Source organism: Saimiri boliviensis, chromosome 5 (genome assembly GCF_048565385.1).
Source record: "Saimiri boliviensis isolate mSaiBol1 chromosome 5, mSaiBol1.pri, whole genome shotgun sequence".
NCBI classification, from domain to species: domain Eukaryota; kingdom Metazoa; phylum Chordata; class Mammalia; order Primates; family Cebidae; genus Saimiri; species Saimiri boliviensis.
The window spans coordinates 24,211,247-24,232,650 of record NC_133453.1 but is presented as its reverse complement, the minus strand read 5'-3'; the positions used below and the strand labels follow the sequence as shown (position 1 = coordinate 24,232,650).

At 45.8% G+C, this 21,404-nt stretch overlaps 1 non-coding gene across 1 annotated transcript; it reads left to right on the top strand.

The window, feature by feature from the left end:
• The first annotated feature begins 2,268 nt into the window (after positions 1-2,268).
• On the top strand, positions 2,269-2,432 carry LOC120364508 (U1 spliceosomal RNA). The gene has a single exon (XR_005579755.1). It is a non-coding gene; the product is annotated as a U1 spliceosomal RNA (small nuclear RNA).
• The last annotated feature ends 18,972 nt before the right edge of the window (positions 2,433-21,404 follow it).

Sequence of the window (21,404 nt, the reverse complement as noted above, 5' to 3'; positions counted from 1 at the left end):
ACACGCACACACACACACACACACGCACACACGCGCACACACACGCGCGCACACACACACACACACGCACACAAAACAAAAACTGTGCAATGTCTATCAACGATGACAAATAAAAACCAACTTTTTTTGAGGCTCAAAAAAAAGTGCAGTGTCTCTCAACACTGGATTTTAACTGCCTAGAGCTCAGAATCATCTTTCAAAAGAGGCACATACTCATCAATTTGCCTTTGTCTCCACAAATTCCTGCTTGCATTACTTTATACTAACCTGCCTGAGCTCTGGAGACATTTGATTTTGTAACCTCTGTCCTAAACGTTTGGTAGCTAGCACTACCAACTCTGTTGGTTCCATTGCTCTTTTGCCCACATTTATCAAGCAGTAAAGAGGACAGTTTGATCTTCTAGGCAGGGGAGCCAAGGACAAGCATGTGGAATTGTACACAGAGCAACCTTCTTTTTGGATCTTTATTCAGATCGCTGGGATCATATATTATCAAGTCTACCTCATTGCTAGCCTCAGAATCCCTTCTTTTTCCTGAAGAGTAGTTTGAAATACATGAGGAAATAAAAGGAACTATAACCACAGAAAAGAGAATCAGTTGTCTATCTGGATGTGACTTGGGCTCCAAATTGGGACAGAAGACTTATAAACACATTATAGTCCTGCCCTTGACACTCATCATTATAGTTTTTGGTGCGTGTAACGCTGTGTTCTCTTAAGGCTTTCTTGATAGCAGAGACAGCAAGAACATGGTGTTCGGGAGAGGAATCGCCTTAAACAGTTCCTAGGCCTGTGAGTCTTTTTCCAGTTCTGTGATTCCCTGAAGGGCGGGGATCCTGACTGACCCCTATTTGCTCTGCTGGTGTATGACCATGACAATGGCAGTGATGAGATGATAATGCTGGGATAGGATAACTCACTAATAATCTAGTGTGTATTCTCAGTGTATTTCCCCTCTCTGAAGCAGAGAGCCACATTTTCATGCTGTGTTTTCTTGCTTTGGGTGGGGGACGAAACGAGCTCTTGGTACATAATTCCCTTCCTGAGTTTTTGGTATCCCAAATCCCTAATTCCCTTTCTGAGTTTTAGATATTATTGGCATTATGTTTTGGGGGTAACGTAATCTTACCTTCCAGTAGAGCCTGAGATAAGAACTTGAGTCCAGGCTTTGTACTGGGAGGTAGATTGTAGGAAGCAGAAGGGTGGGGACTGGCCACGTGGGGCAGGAAAGGAAGAAAATAAAGAGTATGTTACTGAGCTGAGTATTGTCATCAGCAACTGGGGTTCAATCCCACTGCAGACCCTCTGAGTAACTCTGTAGAATGCACCTATTATCTCTCCAGATGCTGGGAGGCTGGGCCATGCAATGGATTTCTTTCCTCTACACTAAGGGGTGAGGATTGTCCTCTTCTTGGGCTGCCTAGCACCTTTGATAGGTAAGAATACTTTCCCTGATGTATTGTTTTCTGCTTTTTTAGGGGCTCAGCCAAAATGGAGACAGAAAATGTATCATGCTAACATTGTTTCTGTGTGTGTATGACTATATAATATTTTATTTTTTGATTTATATAATCTATGTACCAACAGCTTATATTCACTGCAGTTCTAATTATTCTTATTAAAATACATACAAAAATTTACATCTTTATTCAGTATTGTTTGTACTTTTTTATATTTTCTTAGGATACAGCTTATAAAAGTGGAATTATAGGATCAAAGGGGTAATGTTTTTTCGAAATTGCTTTTCAGAGAGGTTTCATTGACCTGTAGTCCCGTCGGCAGTGTGAGAGAGCATTAAAGGTGAACTTTGGCAATGACCTGGCATGGGTGACTGAGAGAGGTTGTAAACTCTTATTGCTTAGAGCACTTTTAGCACAGTGGAGGCCTATGTTTATTTAGGATAGGTTAAGGCACTATTCTATGTCAACAGAAAATGTGTGAAGGACATTCATTCTGGATTCCTTGTCTTTTCTGAATTCTAAAGGTGCTTCTTTCTAATATCAGCTGAAATGAGCATACACAAAACACATACAATAGATTCTTCCAAGAGAATTCCAATTTGAGATTTTTGAGTTTTCAAAGGTTCTAAATTTGCCATCCCATCATTACACCCTTATTTTCCATGTGTCAATGTAATAAATGGGTTACCAGGTGTTCCATGTTCAGATTTCCATGATCATGTGGGAAATGATAACCCAGGTACATATTAGAACTCTTGGAATTTTAATTTATGTGACCAAGTGCCTTGTAGAAGTTCTGACAAAGAAGATACTTACCTGGCAGGGGAGATACCGTGATCACGAAGGTGGTTTTCCCAGGGCCAGGCTTATCCATTGCACTCCGGATGTGCTGACCCCTGCGATTTTCCCAAATGTGAGAAACTCAACTCCATAATTTGTGGTAGTGGGGGACTGCATTCGCTCTTTCCCCTGGGGGGCAGAGGGGAAGAAGTTCTGACAAAGGTAAGGCTTAAACAGCTGGTTGTTAGAACTGGAAGAGAATCAGTTTCTTTCTGTCCCTTTTATTTCCCGGCAGTTAAACAGGAAAATCAAGAGGAAAAAGTATAAAAATGGAGATCAAGAGACAGAGGGGAAAACAAAAACCAGAATAACCTAAATTTTGGTTCATCCCCTGGGTTAGTGAGCACCTGCCATGCTTCTTGATTTGAACTCAGGTGAAGGGTGAAATGCAGCCACATGTATAGATTTGAATGCCTTATCTGTCTTCCTTTTTACCTCTTGGCTTCTCTTATTTTGTTCACTCAAAGCCCCTTTATGTCTGTCACCAACAATAAATGGGCCTGGTATCATTGGAAATGTGAAAAATAGACGTATAAACTTACAAGTCCCCAAATAAACCCTGGCTCCTCCATTATCTCTGAGGTTTCCCATAAGGTCTCTCAAAAGTTTGTTGTTTTCCAATGATGATGCACGGGCACAGGGAGGGGAACATCACATACCGGGGCCTGTTGGGGGTAGGGGACAAGGGGAGGGAGAGCATTAGCACAAATACCCAAGGCATGTGGTGCTCAAAACCTAGACAACAGGTTGATGGGCACAGCAAACCACCACGGCACGTGTAAATATTTATGTAACAATCTTGCACATTCTGCATATGTATCCCAGAAATTAAAGCAAAAAAGGAAAAAAAAAAGTTTGTTGTTTTCATGGAAGAGTTAAGTGAACTAATTTCCAAGCCAGTTGATCCACTGACAGTGTCTAGGACAGGCCATTCCTCCAGTGCACCAGGGGGAGCTGTTGTGCCACTCAGGCCTGGCACCAGTCTCTTTCCAAGGGGAATATGAATATGGACATACATGCCCAACAATCCAGAAACAAGGTTCTTAGTTTGTACTAGTCACAAGAGCAGGATGTTTGAAATTGGTATGGTCCTAGAGTTTCCAGAACTATGGGGGCCAGTGCAGCATGAGGAAAAAATGCAGTTTCTATTGCACTGTGTTCTATTGCCTCCCCAAACTTCCCCTTTTAAGTACAAAGACTTGCTGGAAATGTTTTGTTTCATGATGAGGTCTGCAGATAATATAAGTGAAAAATCAAGGCCTCCTAAAGTAATAAAGAGAGAGCACCTTAGTAAGAAGAGATACAGACAAAACCTGTTTGCCACAGTATAGCTTACATTTCAGGTTTCCCAATTTCCTGGGAGTTTTATTCACTGATATTTCCAAGAACCTAGATCTGTGGCCAGAACAACAGATGATCAATAAATACTTGTTGAACAAAAGAATGACTCCAGTTCCAGGGCTAGTCCTGGCCACTCTTTGATCATTTGGTCCCTCTGTGATTCTGTTTCCTTATCTGTTAATGTCTGCTAGTGGGTGGGAGGAGCCGGGGAGGTTGTAATAGCCAAGCCCTGAGATCCTCTCTATTTGGGATGGTCTGTGGTTTCCATATTCTAGGTCCTACTTGGTTAAGTGTCTTAAGTAGACATCTTCTTTACTGTTTCCCAGAATAAACTAAACCATACATGAAAGAGAACAGTTCCACTCCTGAGTATGGGCATCAGAGTATGAGCAGGTTGAGTCAAGAAGATCTCTTTCAGTTTTGGCTTTGCCCTCTGTTAATTTCAAGCTGTCCTTGAAATTCATATGCATGGCAGTAATATGGTTCTAGTGTTTCTGTAGGTGAATAAATTTAATCCCATCTCTGGAAGGCAGCCTCTAGTTTGGCCTGGCCAGTGCTCCTTCCTGTTTGCTTTCTGTTCCTCATTATACTTCCTGCTCCCATCAGTATCACTTAGTGATGCTTCTTCATCCTGGCAGTGGCCATTCTTTCTAGTAGCAGCCAGGGATACCAGTGTACAGTTTTGTCAACACTTGTAGAACTAGGTTCATTGTTCTCCCCCAGAAACTGCATCAGCCATCATCTGGCTCAGGGATCTGGGTCCCAGCATGGTGAGTTCTTCCCTTCAGCCCTGGTAGAGAAACAGCTCCTTTTCTAAGGGCTGCATATCAGCTCTGTCAGTGTCTTCCTTCAAGCTTTTAAATTTTGTTAATTCTAATGCTCCCTTGTGTTCCTCTAGACTAAGGATATTAGCTGCTTATAATTCCTACCTCTTCAATACCTTAATATCCTCTTCAGCCTTTTCTGATCTTAATACTGTTAATAATTCTTTATATTTAATTCTCTCTGTTAAAATAACTGGAGTGGTTTGTTGCCTGAGACTACATCCTGACTGATTTAGGGCCTGGAACAAGGGAGCCAGGGGTAACCCCATGAGGTCATAGGCTCCTGGGCATATCAGGTTCTCTGCTTGTATGCAAGGGAAGTGGTTCCAGGAGGCCAAAGGTAGCCCTCCAAAGAAAAGCCACGCAGAGGGGTCGCTTGGGAAGAGAAAGCACAAGAAAAGTGGAGGAGTGTGCAAAGACTTCCTGGGGACCTGCACAGAGATGATGGCTTCTACTATGTGGACATATAAAAAGCCAACCTACCATACCGACAGGCTGCGGGGGCCAGATGGCTGATTCAGGGCTGGTGTTTTGAGAGTTCCAGGAAGGGAAATGTCAATAAAGTTAAGAACAATCAGAAAGTTTATCAGAGGAAGGTGAGCTGGAAAGACAGACAGGGCTTTTCAGGATGGAAAACTACTCATAAGCATGGTCAAGGCAATTCCAGAAGCATGGACTACTTCAGGGAGCCTCAGACACAAGGCCAAGGAACTTGGTTGGGTCTTTACTTTGCTTCTGTATGGGCATCTTATCCTGATATCATCCTCAAAAGTCATAGTATAGGCTGGGTGTGGTGGCTTATACCTGTAATCCCAGCACTTTGGGAGGCCAAGGTGGGCAGATCATGAGGTCAGGAGATCGAGACCATCCTGGCCAACATCATGAAACGGCATCTCTATTAAAATACAAAAAAAAAAAAAAAAAAAAAAAAAAAAAGAAAGAAAATTAGCCAGGCATGGGGGGTGTGTGGTTGTGTAGTCCCAGTTACTCAGGAGGCTGAGGCAGGGGAATTGCCTGAACTCAGGAGGTAGAGGTTGCAGTGAGCCAAGATCACACCACTGCACTCCAGCCTGGGTGACACAGTGAGATTCTGTCTCAGAAAAAAAGAAAAAAAGTCATACTGTAAATATGACTCAGTCACTGTATATACCACCCAGCAGGCACCGGGAAGATGGGTTGAGACAAAAAGATTTGTTTGCTAAAGAAAGGGACTCATCTTTCCGGTACTAACTTTAGATGATCCTGAGATGGCACCCTGTCTGTGGACTTCTCTGAGAAGAGATATCTGATTTGGTTTAATTTTTAGCTAAATCTGCAATTGATAATAGGATGTCAGACAGTAGGAGGAGTGTTGATTGGTGATCTACAGGGAGAGCCAGTCATGACATTTGGCTTTCCATCCCCTTTGGCTTTCCACTCATGTTGTCTTGATTTCTTTAGCAAAGCAACTAAGCAGCTGGACACACCTTGTCTGAATGCCTACTCCATATCTCTCCCAGACCCAACTGGGGATAGTATGCATCATCTCCTTCACACAACAGATTTTCCAAGATGGTCCCAATTGAAAACATGTTGGTTTGGGAGTATCCAAGTATGCAAGAGCTACTAATTCATGCCTCAGTGTTAACAATATGGCTCTCTCAACTTTTAAAGAATGGAAGTAATACATGGGCCGAGAAGGACAAGGAAACTGGTGCAACTCCAAAGAAAAGTAATAAATGTATTCAGCCACAAAGTTATGGTGGCTTTGTTGCACAACATCTAAAGGCGTTGGGTCCTTCCCTCAAGGAGCCTGTGGGTTAGTGGGTGAAGCTTCCTTGTCTTGCCTTATGATTTGGTGTTGTGCATGCCAATGTAGAGGTAGGAACAGGTAGGTGAGTGGTCCCCATCTTTCCCTGGTCCTGTGGGTAATGGGGAAAGGAAAGGAAGAGGGCAAATAAAGTGTGTGATGATGGGCTGGGAGCTGATCGGAAAAATAGGGGGTTGCTGCGTTCCCCATGTTGGTGATTGGGTCTAGCAGGCATGGCCCTCCTGGCGGAAATGGGGCTTAGAGAAAGTGAGAGCAAGTGTGCCCGAGGCTGCTGAATCACTTGTGAGAAGTGAAGGCCCCATCGTGACTCTTAGCTCCAGACCCCACTTGCTCAGGTGTGGACGGGGGTTCAGGATGAGGCTCTGCATCTGTCCGCAACTGGGCATTATGCAATGTGGAGCTAGAAAACGGGTAGAGGAAGGCAGAGGCAGAGAGGCCATACAGAAAGAAGAACGTGATGGCAGAAGCGGAGGGAGACAGGAAGAGAAGAGAGGGTTGCGGAGGCAAGAGGAAAGGGGCAGGAAGGCCTGGAAGACAAGGCAGGAGCCAGCATCACAGGGCCTTGGTTCTCTGCCTCCTGGGGCAAAGGCATCCAGGTGGACCAGCAACCTTTGCTCCCTTTTGTCCTTGCCAGCCCTGGAGAAGCTCATCAACCCTCCAGGCTGTCCAGGCCCAGGGTGAGGTTGGGAAGGAGGCGTGGGTGGAGCTTTACTGGAAGGCCTGTTGGCTTACCTTAGGGTGCAGAAATCATTGGAGGGCTGGGGAGAGAGATGTCTCAGGCCCCTTCCTGCCTCCAGGAGCCTGGGCTGCCTGGCTGCTGGCCACAAGAGCAGGGCCCATCTCTCCTCCCCACTGCACACCCTGTAAGCCAGTCATCTGCCTTTTTTTCCCCCTCCCTCCTCCCCTACCCCACCCCTTCAAGTTCTCAGAACTCGCTCCCATTAGGTTCCAGGAAATGGCTGGTGCAACTTTGTAACCAAATCCACTCAAATCCCTTTGTATATCTTTTCTGCTCCCTTGCCCCCTCCTTGGTGTCCTTCATGGCTGTGTCTGGTTACAGAGTAGGGACACGGCCAGGGCAGGCTGGCCCTGGCACATGCAGTCACATCTGAGTCAGGCAGTAGCACCCAGGGCCAACAACCTGTGGCAAAGCAAAGTGAGCCGTTCAAGTGAACCCCAGCCCTTTTCCCGCTCCACCAAGAATTAGCTGTGCAACACTGAGCGTGTTATTTTTCCTCTGGGGAATCTCAGCTTTTCTCACCAGCAGTGTTAAGAGAAGCTGCCTTTGGCCAGCTCCATGATTTGCTGATGACAGTCGAGTGAAAGAAAGCACATGTGTCTGGCAGAATACCTGGAGGACAGAGCGGGATTCTCACTGAGCAACTTATATATGGAGACCCAAGACCCACAGAATTCTGGCCCATGCGGGAGTCTGCCCATTTCTCCCTTGTGGGACCCTGAGCCTCTCATTTGAAGGCAGGAATTTTGATGGGGTATAGGTTTTCTGCGTATAGGCCCACTTCTTCCTCAGAAAAATTTGTGGAGTTTTACAAGGCCTTGGTGTGGGTGCCAGAGATCTCGCTAGCAATTCAGAGGGCAGGCACTGAGCCTCTTGCCAGGGCACCCCACTGTGATTTAGGCTGAGGCTGGGACCAGGCAACAGGTGGCTTCCGGTGCAGCCTGGGTGACTGATTCTGGCTGGGGCAGCATCTGGAAGCCTGTCAGGGAGATGGTTGTGGACAAGATTCTATTCTGGGAGGGCACCAGAGTGTCCCAGGCAAAAGGTGGCCAGCTGAGGTATTAAAAAAAACGGATCACACATCTGCAGAATAAAATTCTGCTTAAATCTTAAGTCTAGGGAGGAGGCAAAGAGAAGAAAGCAGACAGGAGGAAAATGAGGGAAAGCTGACAACTGAAAAAGTCTTCAGATATGTATTTAGGGGTTTAGATGGGAGTCGATGTTCAAAACATTACACAGAAGTCATCTGTGTAATCCAACGTCCAGATGAATGAGAAGAATAGAGCCAGCCCCAGCTGGGCTCCCAGGTGAAGCTTGGTGTTCTTTTCTCTTCCATGGATTTGGCAAACTTCAGTGTGGAAAGGGGCTTGTTGAAAAATTGCTTAGGTCTGGGCGCAGTAATCCTAGCACTTTGGGAGGCCTAGGTGGGTAGATCATTTGAGACCAGAAGTTTGAGACCAGCCTGGCCAACACGGTGAAATTCCATCTCTACTAAAAATGCAAAAATCAGCTGAGTGTGGTGGTGCACACCTGTAATCCCAGCAACTTGAGGGGCTGAAGCAGGAGAATTGCTTGAACCCAGGAGTTGGAGATGGCAGTGATAGCACCACTGTACTCCAGCCTGGGCCACAGAGTGAAACTCTGCCTCAGAAAAAAAAAAAAAAAAAAAAAAGAGAGAGAGAGAGAGAAGAGAAGAGAAAAGGAAAAAAAAAAAAAAAAAAAAAAAAAAAAAAGAAACATTGCTTATTTCACTGTAAAATAAAGAAGGTGGAGCCAAAGAGAGTTCCATACCTCAGTGCCCATACTGCCCTAGATTGTGAGGAGAGAGATGGCCGTCCCTCCTCATTAGGGGCTTTCTTAGAAGTAGGGTCTCTGGAGTAATGAGGGAGATGGATTTGAGGCATAGCCTAAGGACGAAGCTGGGGAGGGGCTAGACAGGTATGTTTTGTCAAGGACCTATGGCAGCAGTACTCAAAGTGTGGTGCTCAATCAGCGGCATCAATATCACCAGGAAATCTGTTAGACATGCAAATTCTTAGGCCCTTCCTGACCTGCTAAAGCAGGACCTGGGGTGGGGGCCCACCACCTGTGGTTTAGGAGCCCCCCAGGGGATTCTGATGCTCTCTAGTGTTGGAGAACAATCAACCTCGGGTACTCAGGTGGGGCATATGGGGAAGCTCAGTGCCATCTTGACTGGACACCATTTGAAATCCACAAAGGAGGCTCACGAGAGAACTCTCTCTGTTCTTCCCTTCCCTCTCCATCAGCTACAGTGTTCTTGGGTCTCCTTCCCGCTGGGCACATCCTGTAGTCACCCCTCTTGGCCACAGCCTTATCTGCTTGTCCCAGATAAAGAGTGAATTGGCTTAATCAGTCTGACTGGACTGGCTGGCTCCAGCGAGGTCTGCTGGTGGTGCCACTCAAAGGAATGGAGCCATTCACATGGCTGACCCCCTTCCCCACCCTATGGGCCCTGTCGCCACCGCCATCTCTCCTCTAGAAGACGCGTTACACTTTCCCTCCTTTGCTAATTAACCCTCAGCAACTTTATTGCCAAGAGAGATAAGGGGTGACTATCTAGAGCTTCTGGGAAAATCACCATGGCCAAAGCCTCTGTCAAGATCAGGCTGTCTTCTGGGTGGCTGCTGAAGGAAAGAAAGAGGAATTGAACTGAGGCCATCTGAGCCTGCCCCCAGACTTAACAGTATGCATTTGTACCTCTCAATCTTGCAAGAGAACAGACACTTGGAGTGACTGCAGATGCTCTGCCTTCGCTAAGGATTCTGACTGTCTTTTAGCTACTGCCTTGCTTGTTACAACAGAGGGTTAGGTGAGTTAATAGGGTGTGTTTTCCCCACATTGCAAAGAAGCAGAAACAGGCTCAGAGACATTTGCTGACTTTCTCCAGGGACTAGGATTACTCAATGGAGTAAGCTTCTTGGGCAGGGCTGGGCCCCAAAGCCACATTCCTGGTGGTGTGGCAGGAACTGGGGCTCATGCCCATGAAGGCCCGTCTGTGAGGGAGGTCGGCTGGTGGACCAGATGTGCCTCCCGGATGTTTTTCCCAGGCTCGGCCTGTGTGGCATGAAGGATCAGTTAAGGAGATTTTTAATCCTGGGGAAAATGGTTGTGATTCAGGGCTGGCTCAAAAAAAAAAAAAAAAAAAAAAAAAAAAAAAAAAAAAAAAACTGGTAAAATGTGCTGTGTGTGGAACTAAGCAGCAGGGCCAAAAAGCACAGAGGGGTTTTCATGAGCTCCTGGGCAGCAGCTCTGAGGTGGGCTGGGACTGCGGGCTGGGAGCAAGGGACGGCAGGGCTGTCGGAGGGGATGTTCGGACTGGGTAGCCGCTGACACAGTGCTTGTCTGGGGCCACCCCTGCTCTGATACCAGCTGCGTTCCTTCTCCTTGCTGGGTCTGCGTTTTCTCTTCCATCCGCCTCTTCCAGAATTGGGAGACAGGCAGGCCTGAGGGTGCGAAGAGTATCTGTCAACTGTCAAGTTCATGGAGAAGTCAGAGGACTGTTATTAGGGGAGAGTAGTTTAGGGGTTGGCTGTATGTGGAGGGACCAGAGGCAAAGGCTGGCGCCCTCCATGTGTTGCAAATATGTTTTTCTTCTTATGGATCAGATGAACCTTTCTGTGCAGAGCTTCAGTAGAGAGCAGAGGCGCCTTCCGTGGCTCAGGCCAGGAGTTGCTGAAGCCCTATCCCTCAGCTGCTGGTCACCTCTCTCAGTGCCTCCCAAGGCACCTTGCAGGATCCCTGGTGACCTGATGGGATGGTTTAGCAGTCCCTGGAGAAGCCTAGTGAATCTGCCAGTTCTTAGGTCATCTGAGGCTGTGTCTCATTGTGAGTTCTCTGGAGGCTCCAACTGCTCTCTCAGGAGTCTGCTCAAAAACAGGTGGTCTAGGGCTGGCATGTTTGCCAAGCCTGGGTTACTGCTCCATAGCACGGGGCTCAGCCCCTGTGACAAGAAAGACCCTGGTGGGAGCTCTTATCCTGGACGAGTGCCACTGGGGGATTAACTTCTCTTGGGGACTTGGGGGTTGTGGACAATGTAGAGAAGCAGCAGCTGGGCTGACAGAAGTAGAAGCTTCTGGAACAGGCTTCCCCCCCACTCTGATTTCCCCTATTCAGGTCTTAGGAACTCAGACATTGAAGTAATATTCTTGTTAGCAGTGGCGAATTCATACCAGTTTGGAGCAACTTGATTCTTGCCTTTTCAGAGGAAAGAACTTGACTGAGGGGCATAAGGCAGAGGGAGAGACTGAGGCAAGTTTCAGAGCAGGAGTGAAAGTCTATTAAAAAGTTTTAGACCAGGAATGAAAGGAAGTAAAGTACACTTGTTAGAGGGCCAAGTGGGAATCTTGAGAGATCCAGGTGCACTCTTTGGTCCTTGACTTGGGGTTTTATACATTGGAAGGTTCCAGAGTTCGCGTTTCTTCTCCCCTGATTCTTCACTTGGGGTGAGCTATGAGTATGCACAGTGGCCTGCCAGCACTGAGGAGGGGTGGCATGTGCAGTGTGTTTACTGAAGTGGTGCACATGCTCATTTCAGGCATTTTTCCCTTACCAGTCGAGTGTTCCTAGAGGAAGGTCGTAGACCAGTTAAACTTGGCCATTTTGCCTCTGGGAGCCCAAGCACGGGCCCACTCGCCCAGCTCCTGAGATCTTATCGGGAAGCTGCTGCTGATCATGAGCTTCAGATGGGTTTTTTTTTTTTTTTTTTTTTTTAATTTGTTTTATTTTTGTTTGTTTTGAGACAGACTCTTGCTCTGTCACCAGGCTGGAGTGCAGTGGTGCGATTTTGGCTCAGTGCAACCTCTGCCTCCCGGGTTCAAGTGATTCTTCTGCCTCAGCCTCCTGAGTAGCTGGGAATACAGGTGCACACCACCACACCCAGTTAATTTTTATATTTTTAGTAGAGATGGAGTTTCACCGTGTTGGCCAGGATGGTCTCGATCTCTTGACCTCATGATCCACCCGCCTCGGCTTCCCAGAGTGCTGGGATGACAGGGTTGAGCCACTGCACCCAGCCCAGGTGTTTTCTATCTACTGGGAGACTGCCTTTCCCTGGAACCAGCTGTGACCAGTTATTATTTTAGAGAGACAGTATGGCAACTGCCTAACCATCACCTGATGGCCACTGGACACTGCTGGTGGGAGGGAGCCCTCTCCAGTCCTACTCATGTCTGCCTGACTACCTACTGTAACATTCCCACACTGGCTGCCCAGGATGTCAGACCTTCAGCCTATCTTGGAGCCCCACTCATTTTTTTTTCTTCCATCTATAAAGCATGACAAACACTATAGCCCATCAGCTCCTGCTGGTGACTCACGATGGCCATGAGCACCAGGGCCCTGATGAGCGGAGCGTGAAAGGGACCTGGTTTTCTTTGCTTAGCCATACTTGACTTTTCTTTGAGAAGTACCTGTTTGACATCCCTGGGGATTAGACTCCACATTAAGTTTTTCCTTATATTGAAACAAAAGCTGTTGGCTCATAGCATCCTCCACCATGGAAGGTTCTTATTTGCTGTTTATTGGATCTCTTACCTGGTAGAATTTAATATCCATGAGAGTAGGGACTTTGTTTAACTTAGAACAGTGCTTCGCATACAGTGGACGATAAACATTGGTTTAGTGACGGTATCTAAGAGTGATCTGTATGCCGGGAAAGGCAGCCCTTTGTCCTGTGCCTTTCCTGGTGCCATCCCTTTCACCAGGAATGCCCTCCCTGGCTCCCACTCTCCCCATTCCCTTCCCACTGCTTCTCTCCAGGCTCTGAACCACTCAGTCTAGGGAGCCTTATTGGCTACCACCACCTGTCACCATCAGCCCCTGGCCCTGCTCCCTGTGGACACCTGCTCCTACTTTATCAGATCCTCCTTGCTTGGCTTTCTTCTTTGGGTGATTTAAGGCAAGCAGATCCAATTCAGGGAACAGCTTGAGTGCTGAACTGTGACTGGCTGACCGGGTTGGTCTGTGATGAGTGCTGCAGACATAGACAGACAAGCACAGCCCCTGCTCTTGTGGGCCCACTCAAAGGATCGCCTCGGTGGGATACTGGACCCAGCTTCTAGTGGGTCCCAAGGGCTCTTACTGGGTCACAGTTTAAAAACTTTCAAAAGTTTCACAAGCTGTTGCCAAACATGGCCCTATGTCAAATTATAGTTGAACTGCAATGATAAACTCACTGTAGACACAAGAGTTTGGCAAAAATTCACAAAAGCATTCTGTGAGACTCCATTGGTCATATGGAACTTACAATAGAGAATGCTGCTTATGTCATTATTAAAACATGATACATACTCTTATATCAGCAATGTTTATATTATATATACAATCACAGGCTAGAGCTAGGGTTCCCGGCATTTGCTGTACCGGCATGCCTACCCTGTGGCCCCCAAGATGCCCTGTTCAGTTCCCTGTTTCTCACGGGTCATGGAGATGTTCTCAGCCCCTTTCCGAGTCTTTCCCGGGAGGGTAAAAAGAGAACAAGTGGAAGGGACAGGTAAAATCCACATGATCCTCACCTCCAGGGCATTCTGAGGCAACATCTGCTGCAGAGCCCCTGAGACCACAAGAGCTTGCTGCTGCTCATGCAAATCTTCTTTTTCAGATTCAGAGGAAACACCTAAGGCTTCTTTCTCCTGATCTTGGGGACTGTTGTGGGTTTTGGTGAGGGAGACACAGCAGGGGAGGGGTGGATCTGGCCTTGCAGGCAAGTCATTTAGGCTCATGAACCATCTAAAATGGGGAAGTTGGACCTTGGATTCAGAGTCTGGAGTCTCAAGAGATGGCAGAGCAGCCCTGGGGAACCAGGCTGGGAGTACTGATTCCAGGCCAGTGCCAGCTTGCTGTCTGTCCTCTTATTGATGTATGGAATCCAGGTCGCTGCTCCCTCGCCAGGAGCCACGTGAAATAAACCTGCCTTGTTGCTCATGCTGGAGCCAGTTTGCCGGGTGCTGATCATGGCCAGTGAGAGGCCAGAAGCCAGCAGGTGAATGGTGTCCCTAACTGACGCTTACCTCACCCGGCTGTTGTCAGTGTTGGCTCAGAGAACAGGGTCTCGTATCTCTGTGCCCTCCCACGATCCTCTTGGCAGTTTCTCCTCTGAGAATTGACCAGGCCAACCTCAGCCACACTGACATCACAGAGCCTGGTGGCGTCTGGGGTGCTCATGATGGCAAAGTCCAAAAACAAATGCTATTGACCAATAACGGTTTGAAATGCAACTTGTGAGGGTGGAAGTGGGCAGGTCTGATGACAGTAGGTGTTGCTTATGGCAGTGAGGGTCACAATAGACAGGCAAAGGCCATCTGAGGCCTTTCCTTCTCTTACCCAGCCCCCTCTACCCAGCAGCTTGGGCTGCTAATTTCTTCCCATAAGGAACAATAATACCACTGCCAGATGGGCGTGTCTTCCTATATGGTTTTCAAACTATGTTTCCATGGAGAGCTGTGCTGAAGATCATCTGAGAGCTTGGGAGAGGGGTCTCAGTGGGACTGTAATTGGCATTTTATGCGCTAGGAAGGTGAGACACAGAGGTTCAGTGAGGGGCCCAATTTGTAAGAAAGAGGCAGACCTGTTTCTAGAACAGTATGTTCTGATTCTGGACTCAAAGCTTCTCTCCTCTGTGGCAGGTTTCCGCCGGCCACTCTTCCATGTTATGCCCCAGGCTTCACCAGGCACCCAAGACTTAGGTTAATGCCTGGTAGACGTGATAAACCAATCCATGGTTTTATTAGGAATAGGTAACGTGGATGGTCAAAAAGGAGAGACTTTTGAGTGAATTGCATGGTGGCTTTTAACGTAGAGTTAGCAGATTTAGCAAATGAAAATATGGATGCTCAGTTCAATTTGACATTCAGGTAGTCAGTGAATACTTTTTTAGTATAAGTATGTCCCAAATATTGCATAAGACATGCTTTGAATTAAAAATCTGAAATTCAAACTGAACTGGATGTTCTGGATTTTATCTGGCAATCCTATTTTGATGACCCCCAAACCATGTCATGAAAATGTCATTTTCATCACAGCTAAGACTATATGTTAGAATATTAGAATTTGCTAGCCAAGGAAGATGTCTTAGCAATTAAGGTTGGGAGCTGACTTTCAGGGTGACTTTGAAGTTAATTCTGTATAACTAGGGGTTAGGTGGGGACAGGTTGAACTAATAACCCTAGAACCCTTCCAGGTTATGTGATAACTGCATGCCCAGTCATTAGCTTTTATCATCCCACAGCTGTTGAATGCGGTATTCTGTTTTTGTTGCATTTTGTTATGTTTTCTACCTTCTTTTGCCTTTGGGCTTCAGTTTGTTTAACTTCCATTGACCCATCTTCAAGTTCACCAATTTTTTCCTCAGCTGTGTTGAGCCTACGAAGTTAGCCACTGGTTTTGGCAGCAAGAACCAGCTCCATACATGGAATAAAGTTGTAGCTGGAGGAACTGGTTATGAAAAGGAACTTCCTATGGTGGAGGATGTGATGTCCTAGAAGAGAAGACTGAGGGAAACTGTGCTTCAAGTCTGCTTACGAGGAGTCTTTTGCCGGGGCAGGGTGTGGGGGGAGGGGAGATGTGAAGTGGTTCCAGTTTTTTCTAGCCCAAGCATTTCCTTTACTGTGATTCATAAGTGAAGGGAGGGGTTTTTCTGCAGTAACTCCTAAGATGCCAAAGCAGAACCCACCTGGAAACTGGGCAAAACCTTGAGCCCATTAAAAGATTAACAGGAAATGAAAGATGTTAGAAAGAAGGAGTAAGATTAGAAAATTTCTAGCCTCAAAAAAGAGTCTTTGTTCCCAGATATGAGGGGAAAGGCTGGGTCTGCTGGCTCAAAGCCTCCAAGCACAGCTTTGCAGTGATTATGGTACTGGTTAAGGGAGCCTTGCAAAGTGTCAAGATGTTAGGTAGGTCCTGGAGGTGATGATCTATATTATAAAGACTGTAAATACCAGGTCCTTTTTGAGTACTCAGAGCTAACACTCTGTGGTAGTAACCCCAGTGACTATGATGTTAAACAGGTATCAGTCCCTGTTTTATGTAGTTTTTAGTCGATGTTCTCACTCTTAGGTGGGTGTTGAACAATGAGAACACATGGGCATAGAGAGGGGAACATCACACACTGGGGTCTGTTGGGAGTGTGGGGCTAGGGGAGGGACAGTGGGAGGTGGGGAGGTTGGGGAGGGATAACACTGGGAGAAATGCCTGATGTAGGTGACAGGGGGATGGAGACAGCAAACCACCATGGCATGTGTGTACCTACAACAATCCTGCAAGATCTGCACATGTACCCAATAACTTAAAGTACAATAAAAAAAGAAATATTTGGGATGCTTCCCCCAGATTTTTGTATTAATGTCCCCCCTTTTCCTATTAATCAAGTTTCAGCTTAAATATTAACTATGGTGACCGGCATTTCCTAAAAGTCTAGCCTATAGTACTTCTTCATTTCACACAGTCCTATTGCAATCATGAAGACCTAGTATTTTGTTGTTGTTGTTATTGTTGATTTATTGCTCATTGACTATCTCCTCCTTCTCGAATGTAAGCCCCAGCAGGGAACTGGAGCAGACTCTTCCCTGCTATATTCTTTTTGTCTGGCAAATAATAGGTATTCAGTTTAGTTCATTTGGTAAATGAATGGAGAAAAGGAAAATTATCTGACTAGAGTTTTGCTGTCATAGAATGAACTAACATTTGATATCTAAAGAGAACTCCAACTCTTTTTAACATTTTGGTGGTGTTTTTGCCCAATTTCTTGTTTAACCATCTAACAAGTATGGTGTAAAAGCAGGAGGCAGAAAATTGTCTCATCCCACAAGCTTTCAAAGTGCCATGTCTGTAATTCCTTTTTTTTTTTTTTTTACAGTGGTGAATACAGCAGAGCTTAATGGATGCTTTTCTGACTGATCGATTAGTTAAGGTTTAAGCTCAGGGAGGCTCTGACCCAGAGCATTTGTTTCTCTCCCTACTGCAGTTCTGTGTGGTGAATGAGTTTTGAGTTCCTGAAAACTTTAAAGGACAAAGAACATGAATTCACAAAATAATATATACATGGGAATATATTTATCTGATTGAAAAAGCTACAATTTTATATTTAAATGAATCAATTTATAACAATGCTTTATGAAGCATATTTCTTATGGGAAATAAATACGATTTTAGACACCCAAACAAATAATAAAATCCAGCAATGCTTGTCAGTTTTGTCAAATTTCTCCCTGAGTGTCTGGCTAAGCTGCTTAAAGAAACAGAGCCCTTTGCAGTTTTAAGGTCAAAGGTCTTGTGGGTACAGGTGCTAGGGTCAAAACGCAATTTGACAATTTGACCCCAGATCTTTCTAAACTAAATAGATCTGACTTTTTGCCCAAAGAAACAGAATAAGAGAGTGTGGTGCAGGCAGTAGGGCAGAAGGATCCAGATAAAGAGACCTAGAGGTAATTGATTAATTCATTGGCTTAATCAGTTATTTATTTTACCATGTTTATTATTCTCTTGCAAGAATCCAGACACATTGCTGCACTGTATAGGGCCTGGTAAGATAAGTCAGATAAGACTTCTGACCTTGTAGGACGGTGCCTCAACAGGGAAAAGGATGCAAGCATTGAAGTTGGTTTGGGGGAAGGTAACAGACTTAGGTTGAGATATATTTTTGAGATGCCAGCAGGACATGGAGTTGGAATTATCCAACAGCAACTGTAGCAACCCTAAATAAGGCCGTTCCTCTGGGCTCTAGACTCACAAATCCGCCAGCCTAGCTGGGATTTCCTCTTGGACATTTCAAATTTAATGCATCCAAAGCCAATTTCCCGCCACCTCCATGAACTCCTCCTCACCTGTTCCCATTCTCTGTGGAGCCACTGGTCACCCAAGCCCAGGAGCCTCCCTGACTTCTCCCTCTCTGTCATTCTCCATTTCCTCCTCACCCAAACCCAAGTCCTCTTGATTTCCTCTCCAAAACACCTCTTGAGTCTTCATTTTCCTGTCTCTCTCCATCTTAAATTCCATTCTAGACTGCCATCATTTTCCATCTGCATGCCCTCCCTCCACAACAGGTCTGCCTGCCCCACTCTGGCCTCTTCCTCTACTCTCTCCTTGTTACACATCTGCCTCTGAGACCTGTTTTCACCATACTAATCCAATCACACCAATGCCCTGGTTAACATGCTTCAGAGCTAATCCTTGCTCTCAGGAAGAAGACCACATTTCTTTCATTTCTTCTTCTTCTTTTTTAAATACAAGTATTTTATCCATATGTGTGAAGAAAAGAAGACCGTGTTTCTAATGTAGCTTCCAAGGCCCATTACGTCTGGCCCTGTGGCCTAGCCTCCTGTCCACTTCTCCCTTCCTTTGTTCTATTTTAACCACGTGGACCTTCTTTCACCTCTCATACTTGTTCTCTTTTCTACTTCTGCAAGACTTTTGCACATGCTGTCAGTAATAGGCAGAATAATGATCTCCCAACGATGTCCACACCCTAATCCTCAGAACCTGTGAATATGTTTCATGGCATGGCAAAGGGAAAATAAGGTTGCAGATGGAATTGAGGTTGCTAATCAACTGGCCTTAACAGAGAGCGATCACCCTGGATTATCTGGGTGGGTCTAGTGTAATCACAAGGGCCCTTAAGAGTAGAAGAGGGAGCAGAATAAAAGGTTGAAATGATTTGATGAGCGATGGACTCAATCAAACATTGCTTGCTCTGAAGCTGGAAAGGAGCCATGAGCCAAAGAATGCAGGCAGTCCCTAGAAGCTGGAAAAGGCAAAAACAAAAACAAAAACAAAAAACAGATCCCCCTTAGAGCCTTCAGAAAGGAATGCACTTCTGCCAACATCTTGATTTTAGCTCGGTGAGACTAACATCACATGTCTAAACTATAGCATTGTAAGATTATAAATGTGTATCGTCTTGAGCCACTACGTTTGTGGTGATTTGTTACAGCAGCAACAGAAAGCAAATACACATGCTGTCCCTCTGCCTGGGAGACCCTTCTCTGCCTTGGTTGTCAGCTCCTCAGATCTTAGCCCAAGCGCCATTTCCTCAAGGAGTTCTCTTCAGAGCCCCCTGACTGTGTTACACTTTCTTTTATAATCGACATTCAAAGCTTCATTTTCCTCTCCTTTTTAACATAATTTTCTATCACCCCAGCTGTGTGTTTGTTTATATGAGAGACAGCATGGAATGCCGGCTAAAAGCATAGGTGGGCTCTGCAGCCCAGTGGCTTATGCCTGAATCCTGCCTCCACTACCTGTTGTCTGTGTGATCTTGTGCAAGTTACTTAACCTCTCTACATATGCCTCAGGGATCTCACTGATGACCCAGGAAGAATAATAGTACCTATCCCGTAGGACTATTGTAAGAATTAAATGAATAAACAAAGTGCTTAGGACAGTGTCTGCTGTCAAGTATATACTCTCAATGCTGACCTATCTCCCTGAATGATTGCCTTCTCTTTAAGGATGGGGATCATGGCTACTTCCTCTTGCCACTTCATTCGGCACTTACCCAGGAACTGTATACCTACTGGCATACAGGAGTAGGAGTTGAACATATACATATAGAACAAATGAATGAATAAATGAATGAAAGAATGGATGAATGCATTCAGAATTGGAGCTTGGGAGATGGTAGATCTGAAAATACATACGAGAAATGACTCTTTTCCCAAACTGGTTACTCTAAAGGTAGCGTTTCTCAGCCTTGGCACAGTTGACATCTTGGGATGGACAATACGTTGGAACGGGAGCTGTTTTGGGCATTGTAGGAAGTGTAGCAGCATCCTTGGCTTCTGCCCACTTGATGCTAATAACAACCTTCCGTGCCCCACCCCACCCACGTAACAGTTGTGATAACTAAAAATTGTCTCAGACATTGCCACATGTCCCAGGGAGGGCAAAATTGTCCTTGTGTTGAGAATGGCTGTGCAATGGGCACAGCCATCCCACCAAACAGTGACCTTGGTGTGGGTGAGCATATGTGTGCAAGGCTGTACTTCACCATGTCTGCCTGGTCAGGCTCCAGGACTTACCTGCTACACAGCACCTTCAGTACTTACTTGCCTCACTGCAGCTGCTCAAGTCCTCTGATTGTGGAGTGCAATTTGGTGAGAGCACAAGGGTAGGGTTGCCCTTCTTAAAGAAAGCTACAACAATCATTTTCTGAATGCAGGAAGGGGTTTATGTCAAAGCAGATAATTATCAAACTTTTCAGAAAACAGATTTTAACAAATGGGTTAAAATTTTGGATACACAGATGACTTTCATCTCTGGCTTCCTTCTTTCATTATCAGCTTGAAAATACAAAAAACCCATTGTTCTTCTTCTTCTTTTTTTTAATCCCCACTATAAGTAGTTCTCTTTAAATGCTGCTTCTCCTCAGAAAAATGCTGCTTGGGCAAATCCTGGCAGATAAACATATTTCCTGTGCTGGGGGCAGAGGTGAGTGGCTGAAGGAGGTAGTAAGAGCCCTCTCCCCAGAGAATGGTATAAACAGACTGAAGTGCAATCTCCATGGACTGGACTTTATGGATGTGGACACAGAGATGGGGATAACCCCCCAGCATCCAATGGGCCACTGCTGAGGGACTGAGAACCTGCATTCTTTTCTGGACCACTCTTTATACTGTGACCTGCAGGTCCTTTCTCAGTAGAAAATCCTGAAAATGGAGAGTTTAAGTGGAAAGCAAGATTAACTCTGACCTCTACTTTAAAGGGGGTCCTGAGGAAGGAATGAACCAAGGGCAACGTCAAATGTGCCTCAAAGGATCTCAGGAAAAACCGGTTTCGCTACTCTCCAAGGGCACTGGAAAGGTGGAGGAGATAAGCTGAATCTCCCCAGGCAGCTTGTGAAAAAAAGGAGCCCAGAAATAGTGCTGAGTCTATTGGTAAAGTGGAGGCGGAGCCAAGTGAACACTGCAGGTCTCCTGCCCTCCAGAGGCCTGGTGACAGGTCACTTTCCTCAGGGACCGTTCTCATGGACTGTATTTATTACAGTCCCAAGGAATCCAAAGGAAGTCAGTGATATAGAAACTGATCACATCCCCAATGACATGACTGTGTTTTAGATGTACTTTAATGTGACAAACCTGAGGGTTTGTGAATGTAGTTTCTTTTTCCTGGAATATTGGTGCATTGTTGCAGGGGTGATTAGTGCAAGCCGTGGGACTGGTGCCCAGAAGAAGATCAAATGGAGGAGAGAGAAAGATCTGGTAGGAGAATGAATGTGATTTCAGAAGATAGGGCTAAAGAGACAAAGGTGATTGTAGAATCCATGAGATGTTTTGAGCACAAAAGATGGAATGTGGCCAGACTGATCAGCCTAGAGAAAAATATAACTTAGAAATCCGACAGGCCCATTTTACAGATGGAGGAAAAGAGGACAAGTAAGG